Genomic DNA, 11,299 nt, shown 5'->3' on the forward strand with positions numbered 1-11,299 from the left:
TAAAATTTCTGTACTTTTTTTTTCGCTCCCTACCAAAGGAATAGGGATACAAAATCAACAATGAGAGTCAAGATTTTTTTTTTTTTGGGAAATGAAACTTGGATCAATGTAGATTACTTTGAGAAATACAACCTTACTTATACGGTCGGTATAAAAGGATACGGTCCGTGTAAGTGTTCGTATAAGAGGATGTCACTTTGAGGCAGAAAGTTTACTTTGTCCCTTGCGTTATACGACCGTACTTATACGGTTCGTATAAAAAGATACGATCCGTGTAAATGTCCGTATAAAATGATGTCACTTTGTCCCTTGCCTTATACGACCTTACTTATACGGTCTGTATAAAAAGATACGGTCCGTGTAAGTGTGGGTATAAAATGGTGTCACAAAACATAAATTGCCCTTTCTTGGACCCTAAAATACGACCAACTTATACGGTCTGTATAAAAATATATAGTCCGTATAAGTGTACCCTTTTTCTGCTATAGTGATTCGTCTTGAAGCTCGAAGTTCTTGGGACTTGGGCTAATTTTTTGAACTTGTATGACTTGATAGGCCCACTAAACCTAGGATCTTTCCATTTTTGGCTTAGAAACACCGTTTCCAAAACTTTGAGGTACAATTTGGATCTAACTTTCCCTTTTGAATCTTCTTCTTCACTTGAATGTTTGAAGATAGCTCAAGAACACATGAACATTCAAAAATTCAGCTACCTTCAAATCAACTCCAAATACCCTCAAATAATGGATTTAGACTCCTTATATCAAATAGAACAAAGTCCAATGGTTATCAACCTTCAATTTCACCAAACTTTCAACACCCACCAAATGTTCTTCAACTTTTTCCAAAAGCTTTAACTCAAAAATGGTAGATGCTTCAATATTGTTAGAACCCGTATTTTTGTACAGTGGAATAATCCGGATTTAATTATGATAAGTTAAGGACAGAAAAATTATTTCGGGATACAAAGTCGGGATTCTTGACCTTCGATTTTATTTTGAGATATATGTGGTGCATGAATTTATTGGTATGGAACAATTAGGAAAATTTGGGACCAAAAGTGATAAAAATTGGAAGATAAAAATTATTCACAATTTCCATGGTTGGCCCACACAAATGGTGTTCAATTTTAATTGGTCCACCACATTGTGTGGGCCACAAACCCTAAGAGATATTATGGGGACTTAAAAAGATGACCTTAAGTCATCTCCTCACCATTCTATACTTAGCAAAAAAAAAGTGGAAGAACCAAGGGGGAGCTCACGGCTAGGAGCAAGAAAACCAACCCCCATTTCTTTGCCTTCAAAAATTAATTTCTTGGTGTTAACCCACTATATTGAAGTCCCTAAGTAGCGTGGAAGAGTTGTTTGGGTCATCTAACCATTCATTGTATCCAATTGCAAACCCTAGGCTATTGTAAAGTTGAAGAAGAAAAGGTAAGATTTGATTTTGTTTTTGCGTTATGAAGGTTATATCCATGTTGTAGTATGTTATAATGGAGGAAAATCATGAAATATGAAATGTTGGAGGTGAGTTGTGTATGTGGAGCTTGAGCCGTGTAAATGGGTGTTGTTGTGTTGTGATTGAAATTATGAATTAATGCCTAGTTATTTGATTATGATCATTGTAAGGTGAAGAACAATTTAATGCCCAAAGAGTCTTTTAGCTAATGTTTGGCATTTTATGGCTTATTTTTAGATCGTGGGCAGCCCGAATCATAGTTTGGACTTAGCTTGAGTTGGATCATATTGGAGAGCGTTTGAGGTATGTAAAGCAACCTTCCTTCTTTTGGCATGCCTTAGTTTCACATAGGCTAGATTAGAGCTTTAAGGGAATTCCAAATTCGAGATCCGAGCATGTTATGATCCATATATATATTCTTTGGCACTCTTATGTATGTTTTTATGAAATATGAACCATGATGTATTTGAACTAATCGCTTTCCGAAATTCGCATAGAAAATGTTCACTTTAAGGAATTTTGTAATCTCTGAATGCCATATTTTTCGCATAGAGGCTCGGATCGCTCCAATAATTTTTATAGGAGTTTGCTTGATGTATAATGGGTATGTTTTTCATAGGCGGGCTCAGTTCGGGTCTATACTCGTCCGTGGGTCCCGCGACGCCCTTTATGTAAATTCGACAACTTTGAATCAAAAAGTGATAATTATTATTCCGATTTCGAATATGACTATTTTACTTATCCTTCGGATTTATAATAATGATTTTATGCATATGATTCCTCACTACTCCGCTCATGCCTACTATGATATCGTTCGCCGGTTCCCGGGCCGGTTCTGTTGTCGTGCGCTTTTTGATACATTCCGGTGTTATGCTGTGTTTATGGTTCACCGTGCTCCTCGCTCGAGGGCCGGGTTCCACTTATGTTTGGCGTTATGCTGTGTTTGGCGTTATGCTGTGTTGTGATGTGTGACGGGGATTCGGAGATTTGAAACTTTCTGGTGTTATGCTGTGTTGTGGCGCCATCGACAGGCGGGCGACCACATTTTCCAGTGCCCTATGCATAATTTATACTTTGGAAATAAACATTTTGATATGTATTATTTTCTATATATCTGATTCGATTATTATTCAGATTTATTTCTGTACCTTCTGCTTTGCATACTCAGTACATATTTCGTACTGACCCCCTTCTCCGGGGGCTGCGTTTCATGCCCGCAGGTACAGACGCACAGCCTGGTGATCCACCTGTTTAGGACACCCTTTCTGCTATTCGGAGTGCTCCTCTCTTTCCGGAGCTTATACTTTTGGTATATATATTTATTAGTGCATTTGTATATATTCGTTCATGGGTACGGCGGGGCCCTGTCCCGTCATATGATTATGTCGGTCTGTTTAGAGGTCTGTGGACATGTTTGTGGGTTAGGGTCTTTCTGTATGGATGTATGTACATGTCGTTTGGGCGATCCCATACGCCGAGGCGGCCGGTCCGCATAAGTTGTTTGGGCGATCATATACGCCGAGGCGGCCGGTCCGCATATGTTTATATATTTCTTGGTTAGCCCTGTGTGGCTTTTGTTGGTATTTTCTGCGTGCAGGGTATATTGGATAGTCCGTAAAACAAAGGAAACTCTGCCGAAATTTTCTGGAAATTACCTAAATTTGAAATAAAGTCTTGTCGGCTTCCGCCATATACTAGAATGAGTTGATAGAATTTGAGATAATATTTGATAGATGGGTTCGGGTGCCCAGATCGGGCACTAGTCACGGCCTACGGGGTTGGGTCGTGACAAAAGTGGTATCAGAGCGGTTTGTCCTCGGAGTGTCCACAGATCGTGTCTAGTAGAGTCTTGTTTATCGGTGCGTTGTGCACCACATCTATAAACAGGAGGCTACAGGACATTTAGGATGTTGTCTTTTCTTCTGATCTTAGATCGTGCGATAGAACTGTGCTATTAGGATGATTCTGTTTTGATCTGTTGTTGTTTTTCTTTCAGTGATGCCTCCGAAAAAGGCGACGGCCGCCCAGAAGAAAAAGGGCGTAGTAGGAGAGACCAGCTGGGCTCAGAAGGGTACTCGGACCCTTGCTCAGATGATGCGTGATATTACGTCCCGGCCAGCTGACTCTGCTACGTCTTCATCGTCAGAGGAGTCTGGAGCAGCTTCACCATTAGCTCCAGGGGCTTCAGCTCCCGCGCCTCCAGCTCCTCAGCCAGGGGCGGAGGACAGGACACTGAGAGAGGCTGTGCAGTTATTGACCACTCTGGTAGCGGGACAGGCTCGCTGACGCGGGCGGAGAGATGATGATGATGACGATAGGCGTGACAGCCTGAGGGTTCGAGAGTTTCTATTATGTGGCCCTCTAGAGTTTTACGGGTCTAAGCCCGACGAGGACCCCCATGACTTTATTCGGGGGATGCGGCGCTTATTAGATTTGGTCAGGGCTTCAGAGACTGAGTCTGTTGAGTTGGCTTCGCATAGACTACGGGATGTTGTTGCTCACTGGTATGAGTCCTGGGAGCTATCCAGGGGTGAGGGTGCTACCCCAGCTACTTGGGACGAGTTCGTGACTGCTTTCACTCACCACTTTTTGCCCCCAGAGTTACGGCGGGCGCGGGTTGACCGATTTTTGCATCTGCAGCAGAGGGGTCGGAGCGTCCGTGAGTATAATATGGAGTTTGATTCTTTGGCCCGGTATGCACCTGCCATAGTAGCAGATATGGCCGATCGGATGCACAGATACGTGATGGGGTTAGACCGCTATTTGATTGATGGCTGTATGGCGGTGGCATTGCAGGCAGACATGGATATTGCCCGACTACAGGCTTATGCCCTGGGTATGGAGGACCGACATAGAGCTGATTATTCTAGCAGAGATCGGGACAGGAGGCCGCCCAAGAGGGCCAGATTCGCAGGTTATTCTGGAGATTCTCGAGGCGGACAGCCTCAGCAGCAGCAGTCAGGCAGACATCCTCCTCCGTCAGGCCGGGGTACACCCCCACAGTTTACCGGCAGGAGATCTGAGGGTGCCGGATATTCAGGGGCAGGCCCGAGCTCTAGGGCTTCAGGTTCACAGTTGGACAGAGGTTCCAGCAGTCAGATGAGGCCACCCAGACCTTTGTGTTCCTATTGTGGGAGACAGCACCCGGGAGAGTGTTTCCGAGCTACGGGTGCATGCTTTGTGTGCGGCCGTCAGGGCCATCATATGAGAGACTGTCCGGCTAGAGGTGGTACAGGCAGTTCAGCTCAGTCTACCGGGTCAGAGGTTCCAGCAGTCAGATGAGGCCACCCAGACCTTTGTGTTCCTATTGTGGGAGACAGCACCCGGGAGAGTGTTTCCGAGCTACGGGTGCATGCTTTGTGTGCGGCCGTCAGGGCCATCATATGAGAGACTGTCCGGCTAGAGGTGGTACAGGCAGTTCAGCTCAGTCTACCGGGTCAGCCGGTGGTTCATCTTCAGCCTCGGTGGCGATGCGCCCTGCGGGGCGAGGTACTCCAGCACCAGCAGGCCGCGGCAGGGGTCGTGGCGGAGCTTCGGGTTCTAGCGGTCCTTCGAACCGCATTTATGCCTTAGCCAGCAGACAGGACCAGGAGGCTTCGCCTAATGTCGTCACAGGTATATTACTGGTTTTCTCTCGTGATGTGTATGCATTGATTGATCCTGGTTCTACATTATCATTTATATCTCCACTCGTTGCTGATAAAATTAGGATAGAATCCGAACCGATAGAGCCTTTTGAGGTAGCTACACCAGTAGGGGATTCTGTTATAGCCAGTCAGATTTATAGAGATTGTTCCGTGATTATCTGTGGCCGCTGCACTAAGGCGGATTTGGTAGAGTTAGATATGATCGAGTTTGACGTGATTATGGGTATGGATTGGCTAGCTTCTTGCTATGCTAATGTTGATTGTCAAAAGAAGATAGTCCGATTCCAATTCCCAGGGGAGCCAGTTATAGAGTGGGCAGGTAATACAGTATCGGCGAGGGGTAAGTTTATTTCATACCTCAAGGCTGAGAAAATGATCAGAAAGGGGTATATTTATCATCTGGTCCGTGTTCATGATTTAGAGGCAGAGGCACCGACTCTTCAGTCAGTCCCAGTGATTAATGAATTTGTAGATGTATTCCCAGATGAGCTTCCGGGTCTTCCTCCCGAACGGGAGATAGAGTTTTCTATTGATCTGTTGCCAGACACTCAGCCTATCTCTATTCCTCCGTACAGAATGGCACCTGCAGAATTGAAAGAATTGAAAGAGCAGCTGAGAGATTTATTGGAGAAGGGTTTCATTCGGCCTAGTGCGTCACCCTGGGGAGCTCCGGTATTATTTGTGAGGAAGAAAGACGGCTCGCTGCGGATGTGCATTGATTATCGGCAGTTGAATAAGGTAACCATCAAGAATAAATATCCCCTCCCCAGGATTGATGATTTGTTTGATCAGCTGCAGGGTGCCAGGTACTTCTCGAAGATAGACCTGCGATCGGGTTACCATCAGGTACGGGTACGAGAGGCTGATATTCCCAAGACAGCATTCAGGACCCGATATGGGCACTATGAGTTAAGAGTTATGTCTTTTGGGCTGACAAATGCCCCAGCAGTATTTATGGACCTGATGAATCGGGTGTTCAGACCGTTCTTGGATATGTTTGTGATCGTATTTATCGATGATATTCTGGTTTATTCTCGGTCAGAGGCAGAGCATGCGGACCATTTGAGGACGGTACTTGGCACACTTCGGCACCAGGAATTATATGCTAAATTTTCTAAGTGTGAATTCTGGTTATCTTCAGTGGCATTTCTGGGACATATTATTGGGGCTGATGGCGTCCGGGTGGATACCCAGAAGATCGAGGCCGTAAAGAATTGGCCTAGACCTACGACGCCGACAGAGGTGCGTAGCTTTCTGGGATTGGCTGGTTATTATCGGAGATTCGTGGAGAAGTTTGCTTCCATTTCAGCGCCTTTGACAAGGCTGACTCAGAAGGGAGCTAAGTTTCAGTGGTCAGATGCTTGCGAGCGTAGCTTCCAGTTGCTGAAAGAGAAGTTAACTACGGCTCCAGTCCTGACTGTTCCGGAGGGTCCAGATGGGTATGTGATTTATTGTGATGCCTTTGGTATTGGTTTGGGATGTGTGTTGATGCAGCACGGCAGGGTGATAGCTTATGCTTCCCGGCAGCTCAGAAAACATGAAAAGAATTATCCTACTCACGATTTGTAGCTGGCCGCGGTCATTCATGCTTTGAAGATGTGGAGACATTATTTATATGGGGTTCACGTTGACATTTATACAGATCATAAGAGCCTTCAGTACATCTTTAGGCAAAAGGAGCTGAACTTGCGGCAGCGGAGGTGGTTAGAGTTGCTGAAAGATTATGATGTTGACATTCTCTACCATCCTGGGAAAGCTAATGTTGTGGCGGATGCACTCAGCCGCAAGTCTATGGGCAGCCTAGCAGACGTGCCATCAGAGAGTAAAGAAATGATTCGCGATATTCATCAGTTGGCTAGTCTTGGAGTTCGCTTGGCTGATTCTGGAGATGTTGGGGTTTCTGTTCGAGGTATTGCTGAGTCCTCTATTACAGAAGATATTAAGCGGCATCAGTATGAGGATCCTATTCTGGCACAGTACAGAGACGCAGCGCTGGCACAGGAGAAGACTCCGTTTGAGATGTCACCTAATGGAGTGTTATTTCACAGAGGCAGATTGTGTGTACCTGACGTTGCAGGGTTGCGGCGACAGGTTATGGGCGAGGCACATTACGCCCGATATTCTGTTCACCCAGGGTCGACGAAGATGTACCATGATATCAGATGCCTATATTGGTGGGACGGTATGAAAAGAGATATAGCAGAGTTCGTTGCTCAGTGTCCAAATTGCCAGCAGGTTAAGATTGAGCACCAGAAGCCCGGTGGGCTATTGCAGGAGATGGAGATACCGACGTGGAAGTGGGAGATCATTAATATGGACTTTATTACAGGTCTACCTCGCACTCCACGGAGGTATGATTCTATTTGGGTTATTGTTGATCGGCTGACGAAATCAGCCCATTTTCTTCCGGTTCGGACCACCTATTCAGCTGAGGATTATGTCAGGCTTTATGTCAGGGAGATTGTACGACTTCATGGAGTTCCTGTGTCTGTTATTTCAGATAGAGGTGCCCAGTTTACAGCTAAGTTCTGGAGATCGTTTCAGGAGGGATTGGGGACCCAGGTGAGCCTGAGTACAGCCTTCCATCCCCAGTCCGACGGACAGGCCAAGCGCACTATTCAGACATTGGAAGATATGTTGCGTGCCTGTGTTATTGATTTCAGGGGTAGCTGGGACGACCATTTACCGCTTGTTGAGTTTGCGTATAATAACAGCTACCACTCCAGTATTCAGATGGCACCATATGAGGCTTTGTATGGCAGGAAGTGTAGATCACCGATCGGTTGGTTTGATGTTGGGGAGACTGCGTTGATTGGCCCAGATGTGGTCCAGCAGGCCGTGGATAAGGTGAAACTTATTCGAGAAAGATTGTTGGCAGCCCAGAGCCGACAGAAATCTTATGCCGATAAGCGACGTCGACCGTTAGAGTTTCAGATTGGCGATTGGGTGTTCCTGAAAGTGTCACCGATGAAAGGTGTTATGCGATTTGGCAAGAAAGGAAAGCTCAGTCCGAGATATATTGGGCCCTATCTGATTATTCGCAAAATAGGCAAGGTGGCCTACGAATTGGATTTGCCAGCTGACTTGGGAGCGGTACACCCGGTATTTCATGTTTCTATGCTTCGTAAGTGTATTGGTGACCTTTCCAGAGTCTTTCCTGTAGATGACATTCAGGTCACAGAGGAGCTATCTTATGAGGAGCAGCCTATAGCCATATTGGATCGCCAGGTAAAAAGGTTGCGGAACAAAGATATGGCTTCTGTTAAAGTGCTGTGGCGGAACAATAACCGAGAGGAAATGACCTGGGAAGCTGAGGAGCATATGAAGAAGAAGTATCCTCATTTATTTTCAGAGCCTACAGGTAATCCAATTCTCTATTTGACTATGTTGTTTGATAAATGAATCGTTGATCAATGATTGTATTGTTGTGATAGTTAGTAAGGAAACTTCCCCAAATTGTTGTATGACCGGTAAGGTTAATCTGACATTCGAGAACGAATGTTCTAAAGGGGGGGAGGATGTTAGAACCCGTATTTTTGTACAGTGGAATAATCCGGATTTAATTATGATAAGTTAAGGACAGAAAAATTATTTCGGGATACAAAGTCGGGATTCTTGACCTTCGATTTTATTTTGAGATATATGTGGTGCATGAATTTATTGGTATGGAACAATTAGGAAAATTTGGGACCAAAAGTGATAAAAATTGGAAGATAAAAATTATTCACAATTTCCATGGTTGGCCCACACAAATGGTGTTCAATTTTAATTGGTCCACCACATTGTGTGGGCCACAAACCATAAGAGATATTATGGGGACTTAAAAAGATGACCTTAAGTCATCTCCTCACCATTCTATACTTAGCAAAAAAAAAGTGGAAGAACCAAGGGGGAGCTCACGGCTAGGAGCAAGAAAACCAACCCCCATTTCTTTGCCTTCAAAAATTAATTTCTTGGTGTTAACCCACTATATTGAAGTCCCTAAGTAGCGTGGAAGAGTTGTTTGGGTCATCTAACCATTCATTGTATCCAATTGCAAACCCTAGGCTATTGTAAAGTTGAAGAAGAAAAGGTAAGATTTGATTTTGTTTTTGCGTTATGAAGGTTATATCCATGTTGTAGTATGTTATAATGGAGGAAAATCATGAAATATGAAATGTTGGAGGTGAGTTGTGTATGTGGAGCTTGAGCCGTGTAAATGGGTGTTGTTGTGTTGTGATTGAAATTATGAATTAATGCCTAGTTATTTGATTATGATCATTGTAAGGTGAAGAACAATTTAATGCCCAAAGAGTCTTTTAGCTAATGTTTGGCATTTTATGGCTTATTTTTAGATCGTGGGCAGCCCGAATCATAGTTTGGACTTAGCTTGAGTTGGATCATATTGGAGAGCGTTTGAGGTATGTAAAGCAACCTTCCTTCTTTTGGCATGCCTTAGTTTCACATAGGCTAGATTAGAGCTTTAAGGGAATTCCAAATTCGAGATCCGAGCATGTTATGATCCATATATATATTCTTTGGCACTCTTATGTATGTTTTTATGAAATATGAACCATGATGTATTTGAACTAATCGCTTTCCGAAATTCGCATAGAAAATGTTCACTTTAAGGAATTTTGTAATCTCTGAATGCCATATTTTTCGCATAGAGGCTCGGATCGCTCCAATAATTTTTATAGGAGTTTGCTTGATGTATAATGGGTATGTTTTTCATAGGCGGGCTCAGTTCGGGTCTATACTCGTCCGTGGGTCCCGCGACGCCCTTTATGTAAATTCGACAACTTTGAATCAAAAAGTGATAATTATTATTCCGATTTCGAATATGACTATTTTACTTATCCTTCGGATTTATAATAATGATTTTATGCATATGATTCCTCACTACTCCGCTCATGCCTACTATGATATCGTTCGCCGGTTCCCGGGCCGGTTCTGTTGTCGTGCGCTTTTTGATACATTCCGGTGTTATGCTGTGTTTATGGTTCACCGTGCTCCTCGCTCGAGGGCCGGGTTCCACTTATGTTTGGCGTTATGCTGTGTTTGGCGTTATGCTGTGTTGTGATGTGTGACGGGGATTCGGAGATTTGAAACTTTCTGGTGTTATGCTGTGTTGTGGCGCCATCGACAGGCGGGCGACCACATTTTCCAGTGCCCTATGCATAATTTATACTTTGGAAATAAACATTTTGATATGTATTATTTTCTATATATCTGATTCGATTATTATTCAGATTTATTTCTGTACCTTCTGCTTTGCATACTCAGTACATATTTCGTACTGACCCCCTTCTCCGGGGGCTGCGTTTCATGCCCGCAGGTACAGACGCACAGCCTGGTGATCCACCTGTTTAGGACACCCTTTCTGCTATTCGGAGTGCTCCTCTCTTTCCGGAGCTTATACTTTTGGTATATATATTTATTAGTGCATTTGTATATATTCGTTCATGGGTACGGCGGGGCCCTGTCCCGTCATATGATTATGTCGGTCTGTTTAGAGGTCTGTGGACATGTTTGTGGGTTAGGGTCTTTCTGTATGGATGTATGTACATGTCGTTTGGGCGATCCCATACGCCGAGGCGGCCGGTCCGCATAAGTTGTTTGGGCGATCATATACGCCGAGGCGGCCGGTCCGCATATGTTTATATATTGCTTGGTTAGCCCTGTGTGGCTTTTGTTGGTATTTTCTGCGTGCAGGGTATATTGGATAGTCCGTAAAACAAAGGAAACTCTGCCGAAATTTTCTGGAAATTACCTAAATTTGAAATAAAGTCTTGTCGGCTTCCGCCATATACTAGAATGAGTTGATAGAATTTGAGATAATATTTGATAGATGGGTTCGGGTGCCCAGCTCGGGCACTAGTCACGGCCTACGGGGTTGGGTCGTGACAAATATTGACCCGATTGACACGAAATTTGAAGACTAGCGTGAGCTTAAGTTCAATATCAAGCTCTTATGACTATAAGGAGGGTACTTGGAAATTTTAGAGTGCATACGATAAGATTTCGAAGTTATATGGATTGGTGAAATAAAGTTTGATAAGGCTAAGTGAAGTATAAGTGGTGTTTAGGAAAGGTTTCGCAAACTATCGAGCCCAGGATTGATTAGTAAAGTCTTGGGAAGAAGTTATAAGGATACTTAGGTGGTTAATGAAGTGCTAAACAAGTGTTAAGAAGGTTCCGTAAGGATTGGA

At 44.1% G+C, this 11,299-nt stretch overlaps 1 long non-coding RNA gene across 1 annotated transcript; it reads left to right on the forward strand.

Moving 5' to 3' along the window:
- The first annotated feature begins 8,270 nt into the window (after window positions 1-8,270).
- Window positions 8,271-10,691, forward strand: LOC132606145 (uncharacterized). The gene is made up of 3 exons (XR_009569613.1): window positions 8,271-8,469; window positions 9,443-9,508; window positions 10,426-10,691. It is a non-coding gene; the product is annotated as an uncharacterized LOC132606145 (long non-coding RNA).
- The last annotated feature ends 608 nt before the right edge of the window (window positions 10,692-11,299 follow it).

Source organism: Lycium barbarum, chromosome 8 (genome assembly GCF_019175385.1).
Source record: "Lycium barbarum isolate Lr01 chromosome 8, ASM1917538v2, whole genome shotgun sequence".
NCBI lineage: Eukaryota > Viridiplantae > Streptophyta > Magnoliopsida > Solanales > Solanaceae > Lycium > Lycium barbarum.